General features: G+C 49.1%; 1 long non-coding RNA gene across 1 annotated transcript; it reads left to right on the forward strand.

Annotated features, from left to right (window-relative positions):
• The first annotated feature begins 1,091 nt into the window (after positions 1-1,091).
• Positions 1,092-11,220, forward strand: LOC144584234 (uncharacterized). The gene is made up of 2 exons (XR_013538360.1): positions 1,092-6,147; positions 9,427-11,220. It is a non-coding gene; the product is annotated as an uncharacterized LOC144584234 (long non-coding RNA).
• Positions 11,221-11,813: the final 593 nt, after the last annotated feature.

The raw sequence follows: 11,813 nt of genomic DNA on the forward strand, positions 1-11,813 counted from the left end.
GAGGTCCAAGACCTGGTGTCCTCCCTTCTGCACCCAGGCACACATGGGTCAAAGTGGGTGGGGCGGGGGGGGACAAAAATCAAAGTGAAACCTCCTCCTTGGGGAAGCAAGGTTGCCCTCTTAAAAATGACCCCTTTGGCCAGATGAGAGGCAAAAAAATGAAGAGGATTAGGACACTTTGTGGCTTTTCTTGCAATAAGGTTGTGTAACAGCTCTCCCACAGGTGCCCAAAGAGGTAACCAAAGGCCGAATGAGTGCGGTCTGATTTATTGTCTTGCAAGAAGAGGCCTGGCCCCCAGAACAGCTGCGATGGGCCCAGGGACACCGACCACCTCAATGTACGAGGACATCCTTTCAGTGAAATGCAAGCAGCAGCTCCCCAACCACGCCCCCCCCTCACCACCAGATCACAAGGGCTGTCACTCACCAGCAATTCTGTTGCGCCTGGGTGGCACGCCAGTCAGCTCGCCCTTCTCCAGCCCCAGGCGGCCTCTGCACGGTTATGTGGGGACAGTGTGGCTGCAAAGTTCCACAGCATGCGAGGGGGGGGGCTCGTTCCAAAAGGCCCCCCGAAGAGAACTGCCTGCTTCCATCCTGCGGTCACCCTTTTGGCCGCAGCCTGGAAGCAAAGAGTCACCAGGAACGTAGTTACCTGCCGACACAAAGCCACAAAGACTCTTGAGGCACCTTGCAAGCTTTATTCGGCGTCCGCTTTTGGGGACTGAAGCCCAGAGTGAAAATAAAGTCACGTTTCCAAAACAACGAGAAGGACCTTTGCGCTGGTATGGCTGCAGTGAGCCTTGCCGGAAAGCCTTGGGGGAACGGAGAGGAGGAGGAAGCAGGCCGTTCCTTCACCCCGGCTGCCACCTTCGCCCTCCATCTCTCACGCCAGAGGAGCCGTCACCTCCTCCGCGTGGCTTCTTGCTGGTGCTTTTGTCTCTCAGTGGTTGCACCGCACGTCTCTCTTGACAGCCGAAATGCATCTTCCGTCCCGCTTGCTCTGCACAGCACAGGAGGCAGGTCCTTGGCAAACACACACAGACTGCACACCAGGACTGGGGAGGACAGAAATCTTCCCAGAAATAGGCAGAGGTGTGTGGAGGGGGTGGGGGTGGGGTGGGGGGTCAGACCCCAAAGATGCCATCCATCCATCAAGCCCAGGTGGGCAAGGAGCTGGGGTCGGGTCAGCAGCAGGTGACCTGAGGACCCGGCTGCCAAAGGAAGCCATGTGGCAGCTTGGAAAATATTTTTTTAAAAGCCAGCTGGACTTCTAGAAACTAGGCTGGGTGAGCAGAAGCCCTGGATGGATCCTGCACAGAGATGGGCCTGCAGGACCGAGAGCACAGAGGGTTCCCAACGAGAAGCCATAGAAATCAGGAAACCGCTTCAGAAAGTTACTTCTCTTCAACAACAGCTCGCGGAATATATTCCGTGGTCACCCAGGAGAAGAAGAAAAACAAACAAACAAACAAAGCTGACGGCTGTTTACACTTGAGGAGGCTTGCAGAATTTGAACCGGGTGAACCTGCCCTTGTACACACCCTCAGTCCCAAAAAGCCAGTGATCTGAAGAAGGGGCCCTTTGTTACGTTAGAGAATAAGAAACTGATTGGTCTTCTCGGTCCTGCCTTTAAACAAAAAAAAGAAACTAAAACTGGGAAACAGATTTAATGGCATTTTTGTACCAAGTAATTATTAGTCAGGCCTCAATAGCTGCTCAAATGTTTATTATTTTGCTATCATTATAATTCATTGCATTTGAAAGGGGAGGAAAAGGTGAGCATTAATAGACAGGGAGAACCAGTAAATTTACTGGCACTGGTTTTATGGCTTAATTTTTTTTTTTAACTTGCAGAGAAATTTACAACTGTTTTCTCTGCTGGAAGCCTGTCCGTATATATTTTTGGAGGTCTGCAGGCAGTAAACACAGCGACATATTGTCTTGGGATGGAAGGGGGGTGAGGATGGCGGTTGCAGGGGAAGCATCATCAAAAGGGCACGATCCACCAGGGATATTTTCTGCGCACAGAGCCTTGAGCCCTCACCCCGCCCCAGGGTCCTATGATAAGCATCATCCTTTTTTGACTGCCAGCAGTACACAGCCACAGAACCTTCTGAAATTCTCCGTCCTGGAGTATCAAACATCCTGGTCTTTTGTCCCAAGGGAAAACATTGGCTATAAGGTTGTTTTGTTTTTTAAATATCCAGATTTAATAGGAAGCACCTGAAGCAGCACGCAACACAGAAGGAACGCCAGGTTGCTGCAGCTGAACCATGTGTGCGCACGTGTGTTTATGTGAACACCCACCCACACCTACCTGTTGGGGAATGGATTCTTGAACGTCTGTGGAGCACAGCAGAGCCCAAACTTCTCTCTACCTGCCCGCTCTGCAACTGGGGCACCCAAAGAATAACTCCCTTGTAAATCATCTTGGGCAGTGCTTTCTGGCTGTGACAGAACGTGGGAGGCGCTGAGTGGCAGGAACGGTGGGCTTTGCCTGATGGAGAGAGAGCGAGAAGCTGCTTTTCTGTTTAGCCAAACATTCAAGGCTTCTCGGTGTGTGTGTGTGTGTGTGTGTGTGTGTGTGTGTGTGTGTGTGTGTGTGTGTGTGTGTGTGTGTGTGTGTGTGTGTGTGTTCGTGTGAAAGCAGCTGGCCCAGAACAACAAGGACTAGCACACTTTTTATTTTGAGGATTCAGTCTAAAGAATTCAAGCACAGGTGACCCACCCTGTGCCCAATTTAGGGCTGTAACCATTGCACACTAATGCCACCTTTTAGAAATACATGCCTTGGCTCATTTTTATTTTAACAGTGAGATTTCTCGTGGTTCTTCTTTTTGCAGATTCTGCAATAGTGTTCTGGTCATCATCATCATCATTATCAGCCAGACGCCTAAATTAGTTATCCAGAAGTTCTCATGTTCTATTCAGCTCCGTTTAGGAGCAGTAGAAAATTCTAGGCCTCTGCGGAGACAGAGACGTCTCTGTCATAGAGCCTGGCCCACCTGATTTATTCCTGGGAGATGAGGAATTGAAGAAGAGAGGCGTGGGTGATGCCACGCACAGGAAAGCTGCTGACGGTGGAAGACTTGAACCCAGGACCCTGATCCTTTCCTCAGATACTCTCTCCCCTGGGCCTTGGATAAAAGGTTCACCTCGTGCCACAATACTGCTGCTGCTGCTGCTAAGGGTTGGTGGTCCCAGGAAAATGGCCACTACCTTACACACAATTCAGTGGGTGACGGATCCTGCCCTCTTACCTCTTAAGCATGTGGATTCAGCCTACCCAGCCCACCAAGGGCATACTCTTCTTCTTGAGGTTCCTTTACTGCAGAACATGTAACATTTGGGGTCCCCTCAAAGCTCTGCCAAATTTTTCAGCAGCTCAGTAAAATTTTGCAGCACAAGCACTAGGTTTTAATGGTGTAACTGAAGGTCAGGCCACCCATTAAATCAAAACTATTTCCTCCTGTTATTACCATCTTATCCTTCAAGGCACACAAACCTTTCAGGGCCACCGGGCTGGAAAGAAATCTGCTCATCTCCCAGTGACCAATTAGAAAGCAAGAGCCAGTCCTTGTTTTTCTAAGGAACAGTCTTTCTGTCTTAAGGGACTTCTGCTTCTAATGATGCCCTCTGCATTTGGGGTCCTGCCTGTCACCCCAAAACCAACAGTACTCTTTTCACTGCAAGAATTTTGCAGAACTTTTTGTCTAGGTTTTGAGTGAGAAGAACAGTGTGTTTCCCTTGGGAACCCTGAGTGGATCTGTTACACAGTAGTGGGATCGTGCAAAATGTGGGCACGCGCTCCCCCAAGGAATCGCTGCTGAACTTTGGCATCAGTTTTGAGGGACTCGCAGAGCCCAAGGTTCACAGTGACAGAAGTTCCGTTTTACTGCCTACCAGGCTATCAGACCTCTGAAAGAAGGAAGGAAAGGAAAAAGACAGGGTGCCATATAGAGTATGTGAGCTGCTGTTGCCATGGAGATCCAGATAAAAATATCGGGGGGGGGCTGCTTTCCTTGGAGGGAAAAGAAGACGCTCCTCCAGCCCCATCACAGGGGCTACTCCATGACTGACAAGCCTTGTCTTCCTTCCTTCCCTCCCTCCTCCTACCTGCGCATGCACACACACAAAGGAGCATGGTCGGTGTGTGGGTTGCAAAAAAAAAAAAAAAAAAAAAAAAAAAAAAGCCATCCAGAATCCTGCTAAATTCCTCAAGGAAGGGCTTCTGCTTTGCACATCGGGATGGCTGAACCCGACAGGCTCCAGGCCGGCCTGCAATCCAGTCTTCTGGGGGAGAAATGAACATCTTCCTCACCCTGGTTGTGGGTGGGCCGTGATTGCTGTGGGAAAGGGAAAGGCACTCTGCACATGCCCCACAGCGCTTTACGTACTCGGGTGTGGTGATGAAAAGAGGTTTGTTTGCGGAAAGCACAGCAGACACGAATCACTGTGTTGCAAACTCTGGTTTCTCTTCCAATCATATAAATCTTTCGACTTTTGCAAATCTCACCATCCATTAGCTCCTGTGAGAAAAAGAGGGAGACGCGGAAAGCTCTCCTGCGGGGAAAGTCACAGGTCCATGCTGGTGGTGAGAGAGAGGTGCACTCTGTGCATGTTCAGCTGGCTTGAGCCTCGGTCCTCGTTCTGTCTTTTTATCTCCTCTGTTCAGAGGCAGACCCTGCCCCAGAGGAGCTTCTCAGAGAAGGAGAGACCTCTGGGGCTGGCAAACCCACCCCTCCTGCCTTGTGTAGGTGGTGCCCCAGCCCGTGGAAGGCCCAATTCATTTGTCCTGAGACCTCATTCCGTCCGCAGAGCCTTGGGCCTGATTTCCCACTTGGGGGGGGTGATGAGAGGAGGAGGAAGAGCATCACTGTTGCCTTAGCAACCCCCAGATGGGCTCCCAGTGGACTAGGCTGACCCAAATAAGCCCACTGGCTCCAGCACCCCAGTTGCTAGGCAACCACACCATCTTCCCTCCTGCTGGCGCTGATGAAAATACTTCCTTTTAGAAATGGAAGCTGTTTTGGGGAAGGTGAAGAAGAGGGGATCAGCCCGGAAAGGGCAGGTTGGGGGAGCGGGTCCAGGGCTCTTAGGCTGGCCTTTGTCCTTTTTTTCTCCCCAGTGAGCCATCCAGAAATTAAAATGGTGGGCCTGAATCAATGGATCCAACTTCCCTCTCAGGGGTACGGACGCTCGTGACCTGAAGGGCCTTTTCCAGGCATGCAAGAGGGAAAGCCAGAAGCTCAGAACAAAAGTAAAAATGGCTGGACCCCAGAAGCGGTTGTGAGGGGAGAGGAAGACCCGCGGGCAGCATGACCTTGGCAACACACACACGATTCGGAGCCTGGCAGGTGAGCCATGCCAGTCCGTCTCTCCGTGCAAAGGAAGTCCTGATGCCTCGGGAGCCGTTCACGATGGAGCGCATGGCGGTGTGTCAGGTGGCGCGGGCAACGAAGATGGATGACAGGGGAGTCTTTATTAGGGTGCCATCGATCGGAGGAGCGGCTGGCGCTGTGAAGATCTTCACACAGCTGGCTGATTGATTGGCGGCCGCCAGAAACTCTGCGTCCCGAAGGACTTCAAGGCTGCCTCGTTTGACTTGCAGGCGGCCATGAATGGAATCCATCTCTGACATGCCAGCCTGTTGGCATCCTCACCTTCAAGCAGGCACCTTCTGCTGCCCCTTTTCAGGTTAGGAAATGTGAGTGCTGAGGTCTAGAGACTTGAGTGGCAGTTTTGCCTTCTGGAGCGCAGCTGGCTTGATTCTAAAGCAGCTGGAAAAACTACTGGATTATGTGGCCAATTTTAAGATGCTGTAAAAAGAGAAACAAACCCAGAAGGTCCGCGCTGAATATTTGTTTGTTTTCCACAAAAGGATTCTTCTGCCACAGGTACCAAACCATCTCAAGCCTCATCTCTGTGAGTGGGGTAGAGTAAGACTCCGTCTTCACCTGGAGAGTCTATTTTCAATATTCTGAACGTGTTTAAGAGGGCCGAAGACAAGCAGAGGCGCCTAGGCCTCCCGCCACGGCTGCTTCCCCCACAGATTTATGGATCCAAGTGGCGATGCCGATATATGCACGTTAACATGTGTTCTCAAGCACAGCCTGTCTCTTCAGGAGGATGTCAACGACTCTGACTGTGAGCAGCTCTTGCTGGTCCCGGGCAAAGAGGCGCCTTTCATCACACCTGTCGCCTGCACTCAGTTTTACCTGCAGGTGCTGGGGGCTGATCCGGCAAGCTTTTGGATGCAGAGCACGGTACTCTTTCGTTGAGCTAAAACAGTGCACTGCTGGATTTGGAAGAGTACACCCACATTCTGCTCAGGATCTGTGCAAGGGGCAATAGTGAGGGAGGAGCACTCTGCACATTCCTGAAATACATGTTCTCCCCTTCGCCTGGAGATGGGCACAAAAGGAGTCTAGAAAGGGGCACTCAGAAGGCAGTGGGAGAGCTTAGATTCTGGAAAATCACACCAATTTGCCCAAAAGGCTTCCTCGGTGCAAATGGCGCCAGCCGTAGGGGCGCACTGACCTCTGGTGGCCCACAGCAGGAAGAGTGTGAAACAGCCACCACACATTCTTACTCTGTGCATTTGAAATGCATGTAGGTTCCCTTTGCATAAAAGACACCAGGAACCAACCATGCAGAAGACGCTGGATGTTCTTCTGTTCTTGCTCCGGCAAGACTGCGAACACGCAGAGCCCAGGTAGGGAGGCTGGCCCTGCCTCCAGGCGTTTCGAGTGCCTGTGTAGGAGAAGCCTGGCAGAAGTTCTCCGGGGAGTGTGCACGCATGAGAGACAAGGGGGGAAACTACCCTCAGAGCATCCAGTTCCTGAACCAGAAGGGACTGAAGGGCACAGAGCCACAGATGAGCAGGGCACGCGAACCACCTGGGGATGCTCAGAGAGCAATGTCAGGGGGGGATCATGCTGACCCTTTCAGCTAAGCCTGGCGGATACATGGTTAAGCCAATGGCTTCCATTAACCATTTAAGCCTGCAAAATTGAGTTTTGATCTCAGTATTTATTCCTCACGTCTACATCTATCACAAACCATAGGGAATGGTCTTTTTAAAAAGAAAAAGTTAAACACCTTACTGAATAAAGAAACAGAAATAGGGGCAATCTAATTCCAGGGAAGAGTCAGGGCATTTTCAAAAATCTCTCTCCTCTCTTTAACTCCAGCCACCCTGCCTCTCTTTCCCAGTGAGATTCCCAGGCGAGGCAGCAGGGGGCGCTGCTGGATCAAACATGTCCATGCTTGCTTTCTTGCTTGCCATTTTCAGGGTGGGGAGACTTAGGAGCCGAGAGACCGGAGGCACTTGGCCTTGTAAGAAGCCAAAACTGCCTCCTGCATCTCCTGCATCCTTAACAGGACTGCGAGCCTTGGCCTCCCTTGGGGGTGCATTTTGAGAAATGTCTGCCTGTCAGTGTTCAGCAGCCTCGTCACTCCCAGACCTCAGCCTCTTCCCGAATTTTGCATCGGCCTGAAGAGAATTCATTTTTTCCTCTGGTTTATTTCTTATTTATTCAGAGGCCACATTTCCATCCCACCTTTCCTCCTGTGAGCTCAAGAGGGGCCACCGAGACCACCACCCACCCTCTTTTCCCCTCTTCATCCTCCAGTCAATCTCCATGGACCCAGTCCCCTTTGTTATCCCCATTCCACGTTCTGGAAGAGGCTGATCAGTCACATCTGGTGGTGCTCTAGGGTCAGAGCGTTCCCGCCTGGTGCCAATGGGTAGTCCCTTTCCAGTATCAAAAGAGAGCTCTTAGTACTGACCCTCCCCCCCCCACACAAGATCCATTGGGAATATGGTTCCTGGAGGAGGAGAGCTTGGCAGATCCCCGGGACTGCCAGGAAAACTAACAAATGGGTCCCTGAGCAAGTCTTCCTAGAGGCAAAAGGGACAAAAATGAGGTGACTCTGGGCACATGGTGAGAGGACAAGACTCCCTGGAAAAGACAGACCTGCTGGAAAGAGTTGAGGGCAGCAGGGGAAAGAGGGAGACCCAACGTGGGGTGGATCGACGCCCTGAAGGAAGCCATGGCCTTCAGGCTGCATTTCCTGAGCAGGGGCTGCTGAGGGGCAGGCCATTCATGTTGTTGCTGTTGAGTCGTTTAGTCGTGTCCAACTCTTCGTGACCCCCACGGACAAGAGCACGCCAGGCCCTCCTGTCTTCCACGGCCTCCCGGAGTTGGGTCCAATTCATGTTGGTCACTTCGGTGACCTTCTCCATCCATCTCGTCCTCTGTCATCCCCTTCTCCTCTTGCCTTCACACTTTCCCAACATCAAGGTCTTTTCCAGGGAGTCTTCTCATTCATAGGGTTACCATTCAATCAAAAGTGACTAAATAGCACAGCATGGCAAAGCGACAACATTGAGTCTAAGGATGATGCACTAACCACCACCCTGCACTGGCTCTCCAGTGTAGATCCTTCACTGAATCTTGGTTGCTTCCAGCTTTGACGACAAGAACAAAACAGAGGCTGTGTGTCCCTTAAGCATGTGCAGAGGGCCTTGCCTTTCCCACAGTATTTGGGGCAAGCCTATACAGACAGTCAGACAAGCAGGCACAATCTCACCACCACCACCACCACAATATACTTATGGTTTCCAGCTCTGAGCGTTGGTTCTCCAGAATTTCACATACACAAACACACCCTTTTTTGCTCCCTCCCCTCACGCCATCCAACCCAGCCCCCCCCCCCAGCTTCCTCATTCTCTCCTTTTCATTCACCTTTTTTTCTCCCTTCACTTAGGACTTCAAAGGGAGTCTCCCTTCAAATTAAATCAAGCCCCAGCTGAATTTCCCTCTCGGTTAATGTCACGGGTTAATTAATTTCTTTAAAAAGCAAATAGAAATGATTGCTTTTAATTCGCAAGCACCCAGTCCAAGGTGCCCCCTCCCCATTCCTTCCCCCACTCCCCCCAAAGAGTCCAAGCCTGGCAGGAGAAACAGCCTGGGGGGTGGAAGGTGTGAGCCTTTCAAATAAGCTGTGAGGCTCCAAAGAGATTCCTCCTGGAAAAGAGAACGCCCAGCAGGGCTGCGCCGGGAAAGCAAGAGAGAATTGCCTTAGATGTTATTGAGTTGAGCAGGAAGCCGTTTGTCTCGCCACGAGTTCTTTCTTTCTTCTGCACATGGGGAAGGGAGTGGGGTCTAGCGCTTAGAGCCAGCAGACGGGGCAGGGAGGCTATTCTGGCTTTTTTTCCCTTTCCAAAAAGGTGGGGAAGTTTTGGAAGCAAAGAGGTTTCCAAGTTGTGCCCCCAATTCTGGCATTCTGTGAATGTCCCAGGACAACATTTGTGTGTTGGGGAAGGGGGTCAAAACCCCACTTTCTCTTTTTTGTTTTTTTCATTTTTCGCAAAATTGCACGGTTCATACTTGCTCTGTCTTTCTCTGTTTTTAAATGCAGGTTTTAAAAATTGACTTCAAAGGATTCCTTTTGAAGGAACTGAGAGAAAAGGAAGAATCCTGCACAGTTTAGCTCCTGGATGCAAGAGTTCAAACCAAATGAATTGCTTGGATGTGTTTTTTTTAAGCTGATCAGAGAAGAAACAAAACAAAAGCAAATGAAAAAGAAAAAGACAAAAAAAGTGTCTCCTTTTTAAAAAATGGACTTCTTTACTCATTACTTTGAAGCAGCTGGATGATCTTTTTCTTATCTTTGCTTGGTTCAGAAATGGCCTTTCTTTTTGCTGTTCCTTATTAATGCCTTGTATTGTCCTCAACAGCAGGCCAGAAAAATGAAGGGAAGTGCTCTCTGTATCCCTCTAGAGGCCGATTTTGCTATTACACTTTCAAAATTGTTACCTGCTGTCAAGTTGCCCCCCAAATTATGGTGACCCCACAGATGAGTGAATGAATCAATTTATGCCTCTTGGAGTTTTCTCTATTTTGTGTTCATTTACCTGATTTATTTAATCTATGTTATTCTGTTTTTATTTTGTTGTAAACCGGTCAGAAGAATGCATTGCACTAATTGGGGGGGGATATACACATCTAAGAAAGAAAGAAAGAAAGAAAGAAAGAAAGAAAGAGGTCTCCCAAACGACCTCTGCTCAAGAGCCCTGCTCAGCTTTTACAAGCTCAAGCCGGTGGCATCCTTTTGGAAGTCAGTCCATCTTGTGTATGGTTTGTCTCTTTTCCTCCTGACCTTCCACCTTTCTCAGCATTGTGGTCTTTTTTCAGAGAATCCTGCCTTCTCATGGTGTGCTCAAAGTAGGACAGCCTCGGTTTCAACAGTTTTGCCTCCCAAGATATAGTTCAGACTTGATTTGATCCAGGATCCACTTGTTTGTCTTTCTGGCCATCCAGGGTTTCAATAGCATATCTTTCTCTTTCTTTCTTTCTTTCTTTCTTTCTTTCTTTCTTTCTTTCTTTCTTTCTTTCTTTCTTTCTTTCTTTCTCTCTCTTTCTTTCTTTCTTTCTAGTCAGTTTATGGTCCACCTTTCACACCTGTACACAGTGCTTCAAAAAGCAAGAGTGTGCATGATCTTGGTCTCCGATGACACATCTTTACACTTGATGATCTTTTGTAATTCCATCATGGTTTCCCTTCCGAATCTCAGTCTGCTTCTTATTTCTTGGCTGCAGTCTCCATTTGGATTGATGGATGAACAAAGGTATACAAAATATCTATTTCAATTCCTTCATTGTCAACATTAAAGTTGTGTAGTTCTTCGGCAATCATGATTTTTGTCTTCTTAATGTTCAACTATAGGCTTGCTTTGCCACTTTCTTCTCCCACTTTCAAAGTACTTGGAGGAAAATACTGAAGATAATTCAAAGCAACACTTATTTCCCTTTGTCTCTCCCACCCACCCAACCCGCATGTCTTGGACTACAATGCGATAGAAAGCATTGAAAAGTCCTATCAAACATTCTCTAAAAGTGTCTTTAAAATGAAGGTAACATTTGGAAGGAACGAGAAAACTCAGTGCCTGAAACAGTAACTTCACAAGTACTGGTCACCTTGCTTTTGAGATGTAAAGTGTCTACAATCTTGCAACCCAAACAAGGAAGCCAATTGTTACTTCCAAGAACTGCTAAAGTGTTTTTGTGTGGACACAGCTGGAAGGACATGGAGTACGCATGTGCATGCGCAAAACTCAAACAGTGTGATGGAGAAACAGGATGAGCACCTAAATTCGTACTATCTTCTTGATGTTCATTAAAAATATAGGAATAAAGGTTGGCTCTTGTTCAGTTGAATAAGATTATATTTCAGAAAAGAGAGAGAGAGAGAGGAAGGGCTAAAATCCTCCCCGAACTGAGTTGGAATGGATGGAGCATCCCCAGATGTGGTGATGATGAGCAGGAGATGTGAAGACGGCAGCGTTTCTGGCCTCCGGTCCCAGAGAAGCTGGGCCCTTGCTAGTCCTGGGCGGCCCCGCCTGAGACGGGCGCCGCAGCCGAGGGGATAGTAAAATCGGTTCCAGGCAACCTTACAAGGCTTGCCGTGATAACATGTGTGACGAACCTGGAGCATGTTGGAAAAGAATTATACAAATACTGCTATTAATTAACACTCTTTAACTTCAGCCTCAGGAGGTGGGGGATTGTCGAATTAAATCCTGAAAAGCCCTGGGGAACGTGGAGATATTGCACGAACGGAGCCAAGCGGATCCCAGGGATGGGTGATTAACCAGAGTCCCTGGCAAAGGCAAATATAAAGTCTTGTTTTCATTGTTATTTTTGAAACACTTTGCGGGCAGGAAAGAAAAAAGGAAAGAAAGGGGGGGGGAGAGAGAGTTAAAGGAAGTTTTTTGGTGTGTGTATGTAATTTGTTTTTTTAATCCC

This window comes from Pogona vitticeps, chromosome 9 (genome assembly GCF_051106095.1).
Source record: "Pogona vitticeps strain Pit_001003342236 chromosome 9, PviZW2.1, whole genome shotgun sequence".
Lineage (NCBI taxonomy): Eukaryota > Metazoa > Chordata > Lepidosauria > Squamata > Agamidae > Pogona > Pogona vitticeps.